Raw genomic sequence first — 10,848 nt, 5'->3', positions numbered from 1 at the left:
AGCCCAGGCTTCCTCACAATATGGTGGCTGAGTTTCAAAAGCGAGTATTCAAGAAAAAGCTAGGTAGAAGCTATATCACCATTTCTAACTTAGCCTTAGAAATCACACACTATCACTTCTTTCACGTTCTATTTATTAGAAGCAAATCACAAAGTCTGGCCTATTTTCTTTCTTTTTATTGGATGGAGTCTTACTCTGTCGCCCAGGCTGGAGTGCGATGGCACAATCTTGGTTCACTGCAACCTCTGCCTCCTGGGTTCAAGTTATTCTCCCGCCTCAGCCTCCCAAGTGGCTGGGATTACAGGCACCTGCCACCACGCCTGGCTAATTTTTGTATTTTTAGTAGAGATCCTGTTGGTCAAACTGGTCTCGAACTCCTGACCTTGTGGTCCGCCCGCCTCAGCCTCCCAAAGTGCTGGGATTACAGGTGTGAGCCACTGTGCCCAGCTGCCTGGCCCATTTTCAAGGACAGGTATGTTAGATTTCCATTTTGATAAGAGGAACATGCGGCCAGGCGCAGTGGCTCATGCCTATAATCTCAGCACTTTGGAAGGCCAAGGCGGTTGGATCACTTGAGGTCAGGAGTTCAAAACCAGCCTGGGCACCATGGTGACCATCTCCACTAAAAACACAAAATTTGTTGGGCATGGTGATACACACCTGTAATCTCAGCTACTTGGGAGACTGAGGCAGGAGAATCACTTCAACCCGGGAGGTGGAGGTTGCAGTGAGGCAAGATTGTGCAACCGCACTCCAGCCTGGCAAAAAAAAAAGACTCCATCGCAAAAAAAGAGCATGAAAGAATGTGTAGGCATGTTTTTAAACCATCACAGCCATTATTATTGTTGTTGCCTTTAGTATACTCTAGCCTGTAGTATGGGAATTATCCCACTTCTTAGCCTATGCACTCTCCGCGGGAGGGCAGGAATGCATTAGATTCTTTAAGGTTCATCTCCTGAACCCTCCATCATTCTGCATGTGAGCCTAGGGCCCTGCAGGATTCAGTAACTGTTATATAAATGAATTTCCTCTTTCAAGAGTTGGCCCTGGACATTTATGCTCCAGTTCCTTAGGATGACATCCCATTTGGCCCCATAAGAACTAAAGTGAGGGCCAGGTGTGGTGGCTCATGCCTGTAATCCCAGCACTTTGAGAAGCCAAGACAGGTGGATCATCTGAGGTCAGGAGTTCGAGACCAGCCTAGCCAACATGATGAAACCCTGTCTCTACTAAAAATACAAAAATTAGCCAGGCATGGTGGTGGGCGCCTGTAGTCCCAGCTACTCGGGAGGTTGAGGCAGGAGAATCGCTTGAACCCGGGAAGCAGAGGTTGCAGTGAGCTGAGATTGTGCCATTGCACTTCAGCCTGGGTGACAGGGTGAGACTCTGTCTTAAAAAACAAACAAACAAACAAAACCAAAACCTGAGGTGAGGGATCTGGATAGGACACAGCTAGGAGAGCAGTTGATTTTACCAGCAGGGCCATGATTCTAACAAACCCTACTTACCTTGGGGTAGTGGATGATTGAGAGGGTAAGCTTATGGTTTAAACTCCCTCCAAAGCTTCTTCTGAAGTTGGAATGGCAAGATCGTTGTCTGGGAGTCAGGTAATGGGTTCATGATATAACCTCTTTCTTGACCTTAGTCTGTCAACTGGAAATAAGAAAAAGTCCATAGGTTAGACATTTCTAATAGATTATTTAGAAAACTAGGTTAGAAGCCAATTTCTTCTTCCGGAAATGGTTGACAGGGTCACAAGCTTCTCTCATAAGAAATAGGAAAAGACGAAGCACAGAGAAAAATGACTTGTTCTGTGGGACATGAATCCATCTCAGTTTCTTTTTCTTTCTTTCTTTTTTTTTCAGACAGAATTTTGCTCCTGTTGTCCAGGCTGGAGTGCAGTGGTGCAATCTTGGCTCACTACAACCTCTGCCTCCCGGGTCCAAGCAATTCTCCTGCCTCAGCCTCCCGAGTAGCTGGGATTACAGGCATGCCCCACCACGCCCGGCTAATTTTTATATTTTTAATAGAGACGGGGTTTCACCATGTTGGCCAGGCTGGTCTTGAACTCCTGACCTCAGTTGATTCACCCTCCTTGGCCTCCCAAAGTGCTGGGATTATAGGTGTGAGCCACCATGCCCAACCCCCTCTCAGTTCCTTTGAGGTACACAGAGCCAGGATCTAATCCCAGAGAGAAGCATGAGTGTGTACACAGATGATCTCCTATTTACTATGGTTCCACTTACAATTTTTCTACTTCACTATGGTGTGAAAGCTATACACGTTTAGTAGAAACCATACTTCAAGTACCCATACAACTATTCTATTTTTCACTTTCAGTATTCAATAAATTACATGACATATGCAACACTTTATCGTAAAATAGTCTTAAAAGTGTTAGATGATTTTGCCCAGCTGTAGGCTAGTATAAATGTTCTGAACACATTTAAAATAGGAGAGGCTAAGCTATGTTGTTTAGTAGGTTAGGTGTATTAAATGCATTTTTGACTTAGGATATTTTCAACTTATGATGGGTTTATCAGGACTTAACTCCATCATAAGTCGAAGAGATCTCTATGTGGGATGTTTGTGTGGGGACTTCTTTAGGAAAGATCCAGGAAGGAAGGGCCCAGAAAACCCTTCATTTCAATGGTGAGGGCAGGAGTAGAAGCAGAAAAACACAAGAGCTGGGAAAGCGAGGTGAAAGGGGCTCAGGGGAGACAGGAGGTAAAGAGTGGTCAGGCCCAGCCCTCCACTGGCTGGAGACCCCTTCCAGCCTTGGTTTCCTCTTCTCTTATTCCCCTCCTGCCCCAGCTTATGCCAGGAGCTCCCTGTCTTCAGTGGGTCTTCCAGGTAAGTCTAAGAAGGGCTGAGGCCCCTGTGTGTCATGCCTGGTTGGGGGAGTTCAGGTCATACCTCCAAGGCAGTCCCCAAGGGCATCAGGATGTCAGTCTAAGCTGGTTCCATCACAGGGAACACCAGGGCCACTGGGTCTGTCCCTCACCATAGAGTAACCCTAGGCACTTCAGGGCCCTGACTCTGGGCCACAATCTGCTCATTGATGAAATAAGCAGAGTTGTCTAGAATAGTTTTTCCTAAGGTGTGTTTCATGTATCTCAGAGCCGGCAGGGATATTTCAAAGAAAAAACTGCCTCGAGCTCATTTCCCTCAGAAGCAAACCCAGAGACAAAGATTTGAGTGTTTCACTTGGATCCCAGGAAGCACTCACAGAAAGAAAGGAAGGTGGGCAGGGAAGGGAAGGAAACCAAAACAGGGTGTGTTGATGAGTAAATTACCGGGGTGGGCAACTGCGGCTCAATCTCCCTGGGACCTCTGGGATGCTGTCTGGAACACCCCTCAGTGTCTACCCTAACCCATTGTCAGCTAAGGGCTGTATTCAGGGTGCACTTCCAGCCTGCCCTGTGTGCCTATGGAGCATGGTCCTGTGACCAGAAACATCACTCAGGCAGAGAGTCACCTGTGTTTGCAGTGGGAAACCATCAGGAGGTGTGAGAACTATGAGGGCCAAGGGGATAAAAGCAGGGCATGGCAGAGGTTGCTACACAGACAAGAAATTTTGTTCACATACATTTCATAAATGTGAGATCAACGATAATTTCCATAGAAATCTCATTACCTTTGTAATAATTATCACGGTCTTGTAGCATGCACCTGTGCCATCAGAGCTGCATTAAGCAGTTTAGCTCAGCTCGTATTTAGTAAAGAGAATACCATTAGCTGTAGTCTAACTTGCTAAAACATTTTCATACTGTTTTCATGGTATTGTTTATATTTGTTATATTTCCATTTTATTGTTACTATTATTGTTATTATATTATGTCATATAATAATGGCAGTATGGCCCCAAATCATAAAGATAGATCCATCATTCAAAAAAGGTTCATTAAATAATAAAAGTATTATTGAAAATAGTAACAAAAATACTGCAATATAAAGAGTGATTATGTATATTTGGGCAGATGAGTGGCTGAATCAGATTATTTTATACGAGTAGGAAAAATAAAGTATGAATCAGAAATAAGGGTATGGAAATGAATATCCAAAAATAGGATTTTGTTAGCTGGTAACGCATTTCCTCTTGAGGCATCGTCTATTGTGAAACTTGTCAGATAGTGGCATGATGCCCAGTGAGGCCTCTGCATCATATTTGTTTGCATCAGACCCTGTAAACTAGTTAGAAGACCAATCAAGCTTTTCCTGAATATGAGTAAAATAAAGTCTAGTGTGATAGGGATGCATTTTCTCATTGAAGACAGAGAAAAGATTGAAACCACAGAAGCATCATTAAACTTGTCCAATTTATAGTGAAAATCAACACAATTCACACCATGGCTTTTAAATTGAGTCATAGGCTACCAGGGAATATGATGATTAGAGAAAAAGCAGAGCAAGCTCTTGATGAAATTACCGGATCAAACAACACTTTTGGATGTCACAGAAAATCAATGGCACACAGTGTGAAAGAGCTGTCCTGAGTGAGTACTAGCAGACAATTGGCTTCAGTGTTGAATAAAACCACTTGTGGTAAGCCTCATTCATTGTTAAGAATTCATCCCATTCCTTCCTTCTTGATGACAAATCCCTGATTTCGATCCATGCACCAAAGTCTCCAGTCTCAAGCAATAATTAAAATGGTCTAAATCAGTCATGATCAACCCATTTCCCACTTTTCCAGTCTTCCTTGCTACTGTAGGAGACCATGAAACCCCGTTCTGATCAATAAAATATGATGGAAAATCTGCTGAGGGTACTTCTTGAAAATTTTTCTCTCCCTCCTTCTTCCTAAGTTGACCATGCCTGGGGCTGGGCAGCCATCTTGCAAGTATGAAGCAACCAGTACAAGGTAAAGGCTGAAATAATTTTAAGCACATTAGCACTGCCATTACTGAGCCACTGAATGTCAGTGGTTGCCTACTTCAAGACTTCCTGCTATAGTATAGAAGTCAACCCCTCTACGTTTAAAGCCACTGTAACTTGTTTTCCATCACTGATAGTTGCAAATTTTGCTAATGGGTACACCACTGGTGTGTGGAGTATGAGTCAGCTCTTCACATGTTTTCAAGACACATGAAGGAAATGTACTTGTTAACTTTTTATGCTGTTTATCACCGAATTCCTTTGCAAGATTAGATGAATGAGCTTCTGGCTCCCAGTTGGGTTCGGCAATGACAATCCCCAGCAGGAAATGGAGAAGGAAGAGAGTGAGATCAGGGCACTTAATCCCCTGGTTTCCTGCCTGTGAGTCAACATGGGTTGGATGCATCCTTCAATAGGAGGCCACTGGTCCTCCCAAGACAGCCCACTCTATCGGTTCTCTCCCTTCTAATGACAACTTCCACGTATTTTTTCTTCAGGCCTGTTGGTGGTAACAGTTTTGCTACTGCTTCTCCAGTTTATTGTACCATCTCTTGGCATACGTCTAAATCTGCAGGACTGTAAATAGTCCCCTTGTAAACAAGCCTTCCTAAAATCAGGCTTCCTAAAACAAGTCTTTTTTTTTTTTAAGTGAAAACAAGTGTATTAAGAAAGTAAAGGAATAAAAGAATGGCTACTCCATAGGCAGAGCAGCCTCATCCTGGCTTTAAGTGTGTTACTATCTTTCGGTTTACTGACTGACCAACCAGCATCAATTCACAGATTAAAAAACAAAAACAAAAACAAAAACAAAAACAAAAAACCTTGCAGCTGAATATCCACCATACACCACTGTATTCACAAAGACCAGCTGTCAGGCAACAATCTGGCTCCTAATCTCGATATATATAGAAACAAATAGCAAGAAGAGTCAATGCTTTCAATTCATGGCCTCTCCTATTATGTCTTCTCAGAATACTGTGTAGAGAAATGGACAGTAAGTCAAAGACACTGTTGAACAAAGTATGCTGGCTGCTGAAGGAAAGATATTCACATGAGGTTTTGAAAGAAGAGAGGAGATACAGCATCCCTTTGTGGTACTGATAGCTCTTTGATGTAGGTGGCTAGTTCAAGCAGCATCTCAGTGGCACATTCAGTATCTTGATTACCCTGAACTTCTGGCTTCTGGGAAAGACTATCAACCTCTTTCATACTGAGAAATAGACATAAAGATGTTGAAGACAGAACTGTGGTGCCAAAGCTTAGCCTTTGAGAATATAACTCTCTTCCTACATCCAAATGTTTTCTTCTCTTGGCAGAGAAATAAATAAATATAAAAGCAACCACTAGAAATATTAAAAACAGACTTATAAACCTTCAAATAATCAGAGAAAATACAAACATATGTGCACACACACGTGCATACCAAAGAAGACAAAAATACACATAGTAAAACACAGAAAACATAAGCAGTATTAAAATAGAAAACAAGACAAGAAGACACAATTAAGGCGAATATGTCAGTTACATCAGCACATGTAAATGGGATAAAACTACTCATGATAGAAAAATGATTCTCACAATGAATGATAAAAGTGTCTTAAAAAGTGCATGATGTGTGCAAGAGGTGCATCTTTGCCAAAATAGCTCAGAAAGGTTAAAAATAAAATACAAACCGAGGTATACCAGAAAATACTAAGTTGAGGCTGCAATGTTACCATTAGCCAAAGTTAAATTAAATATAAAAATGTGAAACGTGACCAAAAAAAAAAAAGTTAAACAGGAGCAACAGCGGTATCGACCTGAAGAATCTAATTTAGGCAGGGTGCGGTGGCTCATGCCTGTAATCCCAGCAGTTTGGGATCGCTTGCATCTAGGAGTTCAAGACCAGCCTGGACAACATAGGGAGACCCCCTGTCTCTACAAAAATTCAAAAATTTGTGGGGCATGGTGGCATGTGCCTGTAGTTCCAGCTAGTCAGGAAGCTGAGGTGGGAGGATCACTTGAGCCAGGGAGGTCAAGGCTGCAGTAAGCCGTGATTATGTCACCATATTCCTGCCTGGGTGACAGAGTGAGACCCTGTCTCAAAAAATAATAATAACAATGAATAAATAAAACCACAGTAAGACACCACCTTACCCTAGCCAGAACGGCCATTATTAAAAAGCTAAAAAAGGACAGATGATGGTGTGGATGTGGTGAGATGGGAATGCTTATACACTGTTGGTGGGAATGTAAATTAGTACAACGTCTATGGAAAACAGTATGGAGATTTCTTAAAGAACTAAATCTACCATTTGATCCGACAGTCCCATTACTGGGTATCCACACAAAGGCAGAGAAGTCATTATATGAAAAAGACACCTGCACATGCATGTTTATAGCAGCACAATTCACAATTGCAAAGATATGGAACCAACCTAAATGTCCATCAACTAATGAGTGGATAGAGAAAATGTGGCATATATACCATAGAATACTACTCAGCTATAAAAAAGAATGAAATAATGTCTTTTGCAGCAACTTGGATGAAGCTGGAGGCCATTATTCTAAGTGAAGTAACTCAGGAATGGAAAACCAAATACTACATATTCTTACTTATAAGTGAGAGCTAAGCTGTGGGTACATGAAGGCATACAGCATGGTGTAATAAACTTTGGAGACTCAGAAGTGGGGGCTGGAAAAGGGGTGAGAGACATTGGGTACAATATACACTACTTGGGTGAGAGATGCACTAAAATCTCAGACTTCCCCGCTATACAATTCATCCGTGAAACCAAAACCCCCTGGTACCCCACAAGCTATTGAAATAAAAAATTGTATATATAAAGAGAACAAAAAGGCCTGACATTGTGGGCACATCCTATACCCAGTTAAGAGAAGGATCAGACAAAGAGCTGTAAGGTGACAGATTAGCTAAAAGGCTCCAGAGGAGAGCTGACTGCACTAACAAACGTTGTTTTCAAACATGTTTCAAGTGCATGTCAGGTCATTCGGATGGGACAACAGTTTATACCATAGTAGCCAAATGTAAAAAGAAAAAAGTCATTTCAGGAAAAAGCACCAGGTTGAAGGTGGCACCTCCAAATATAATGTCCTCCTGGAAACTGTGAATGAATGAAAGGAGTTTTGTGGGTATAATTCTGTTAACAATCTTGATGGCATCATCATGGATTGAGGTGGGCCCTAAATCCAATGATAAGTGTCTTCAGAAGAGAAGAGGATAAAATGTCCACAGAGGAGAAGGCAACATGAAGACAGAGCAGAGCCCAGAGGGACGCGGCCACAAGCCAAGGAATGCTGAGGATGGCCGGCAGCCACCAGAAACTGCAAAAGAGGCAGGGAACGTTTCTCCCTCGGAGTGTCCAGAAGGAAAGAGCAGTGCCAACGCCTTGACTTCGGATTTCTGGCCTCCAGAACTGTGAGAGAATAAATTTCTATTGTTTTAAGCCAAAAAATAAAAAATAAAAAGCAAGGTGAAAGCAGCCATCATGATCATTATCATTTAACATGGCTGTAGCAGTTCAAGCCAGTGTAATTAGACAAAAAAGAGAAATGTGATGTAAATACTGGAAAGAGGAAGCAAATTTATATGTAGATGATGTGATTGGAAAATGCACAACTATTAGAGAGACAGTAATTCAGGATGCCTTGGGCACAGTGGCTCACGCCTGTAATCCCAGCACTTTGGGAAGTTGAGGCAGGTGGATTTCTTGAGCCCAAAAGTTCAAAACCAGCCTGGAAACATGGCAAAACTCTGTCTCTTCAAAAAACACAAAAATTAGCTAGGCATGATGGTGAGCACCTGTGGTGCCAGGTACTAGGGATGCTGAGGTGGGAGGATCACTTGAGCCCAGGAGGCAGAGGTTGCAGTGAGCCGAGATTGTGCCACTGGGCAACAGAGCAAGGCCCCATCTCAAAAAAAAAAAAAAAAAATCAAGATGATGGCAGTTTCCAAGGTTCATATACAAAACCCAGTAGCTCTCCTTTACTTTATATATATATATAAAATATAGATGTATATATATAATCTATCAGAAATATATAATAGAAATTACAGTTACAATGGCAATCAAAAAGATAAAATATTTAGAAAAGTATTTAAAAGACATATAAGGGCCTTTACAAAGATAATATTAAAATTATACAGCAGGCTGGACAAAGTGCTCCCAGAACTTTGGGAGGCCAAAGCGGGAGGATGGCTTGAGCTCAGGAATTCAAGACCAGCCTGGGCAACATAGTGAGGCCTCACCACTGCTAAAAATAAACAAAATTAGCCAAATGTGATGGTGCACGCCAGTAGTCCCAGCTACTTGGGAAGCTAAAGTAAGAGGATTGCTTGAGCCCAGGAGTTTGAGTCTGTAGTAAGCTATGACCCGCCACTGCACTCCAGCCTGGGCAACAAAGTGAGATCCCGTCTCTAAAAATAAAAATAAATAAAATAATACAGAGAATATTCTATTCTGGGCTTTTGTTTTTTGTTTCATTTTATTTTGTTTTGTTTCATTTTGTTTTGTTTTGAGACAGGGTCTCACTCTGTCTCCCAGGCCGGAGTGCAGTGGCATGATAACGGCTCACTGCAGCCTCAACCTTCTGGACTCAAGCGATCCTCCCACCTCAGCCTCCTGAGTAGCCTCCCGAGTAGCTGGAACTACAGGCACATGCCACTACACCCCAAAAAGTTTGGAATTTTAATAGAGACAGGTTCTCCCTATGTTGTCTAGGCTGGTCTCAAACTCCTGGATGAATGTGATCCTCCTACCTTGGCCTCCCAAAGTGCTGGGATTATAGGTGTGAGCCACTGTACCCAGACTATTCTGTGCTTCTTTTTTTTTTTTTTTCTTTTGAGATAGAGTCTTCCTCTTGTCACCCAGGCTGGAGTGCAGTGGTGTGATTTCAGTTCACTGCAACCTCTGCCTCCGAGGTTCAAGCAGTTCTCCTGCCTCAGCCTCCCAAGTAGCTGGGATTACAGGCACCCACCACCATGCCTGGCTAATTTTTTTTTTTTTTTTTAGATGGAATCTCACTCTTGTCCCCCAGGCTGGAGTGCAATGGCGCAATCTTGGCTCACTGCAACCTCTGCCCCCGGGTTCAAGCGATTCTCCTGCCTCAGCCTCCTGAGTAGCTGGGATTACAGGGGCCTGCCACCATACCCAGCTAATTTTTGTATTTTTAGTAGAGACAGGGTTTCACCATGTTGGCCAGGCTGGTCTCAAACTCCTGACCTCAGGCGATCCGCCTGCCTCAGCCTCCCAAAGTGCTGGGATTACAGGTATGAGCCACTGTGCCCAGCCTATTCTGTGCTTTTGAATAGAAAGACTCAATATTATAAAAATGTCAGTGCTGGCTGGGCACAGTGGGTTATTCCTGTAATCCCAGAATTTAGGGAGGATCACTTGAGGACAGGAATTCGAGACCAGCCTGAGCAACATAGTGAGACCTCAACTCCATATTTTAAAAATTTAAAAATAAAAAATGTCGGTGCTTTCTCAATTAATCCATTTATTTACTGTGACTCTAATCAAAATACCCATCAGATTTGTTCATTAGGTGAGGAACTTGTCAAAAATTATACGACAACCAAATGAGGAAATAAATAAGAGCCAGGAAAGCCCTGAAAAAGAAAAGCAACGAGATGAGGCTAGACCTATCAGATGATAAAAAATATTATGAAAATATAATTTGTAAAGAAATTTGGTACCCAAAGGTGAAACAGACAACTCAGTAAACCAGAATAGAAAATCAGAAATAGATCCCAACACATATCAGAATTCAGTTTATGTTTAAGGTGACATTAATTAGTAGAGAAAGGTGGTAGTAAAATTTACTACCCATTTGGGGGAAAATATAATGGGAACACTATTCCCTAAATCAAAATAAATTACAGATGGATAAAGGATATATATTAAAAATAAAACCATAAGACCATAGAGAAAAAATAAGTAAATGTATTTATAACATTATGATAGAGAA

The sequence above is a fragment of the Trachypithecus francoisi genome, unplaced genomic scaffold (genome assembly GCF_009764315.1).
Source record: "Trachypithecus francoisi isolate TF-2019V2 unplaced genomic scaffold, Tfra_2.0 Lachesis_group0, whole genome shotgun sequence".
NCBI classification, from domain to species: domain Eukaryota; kingdom Metazoa; phylum Chordata; class Mammalia; order Primates; family Cercopithecidae; genus Trachypithecus; species Trachypithecus francoisi.
Note: the sequence above shows the minus strand (reverse complement) of the source record.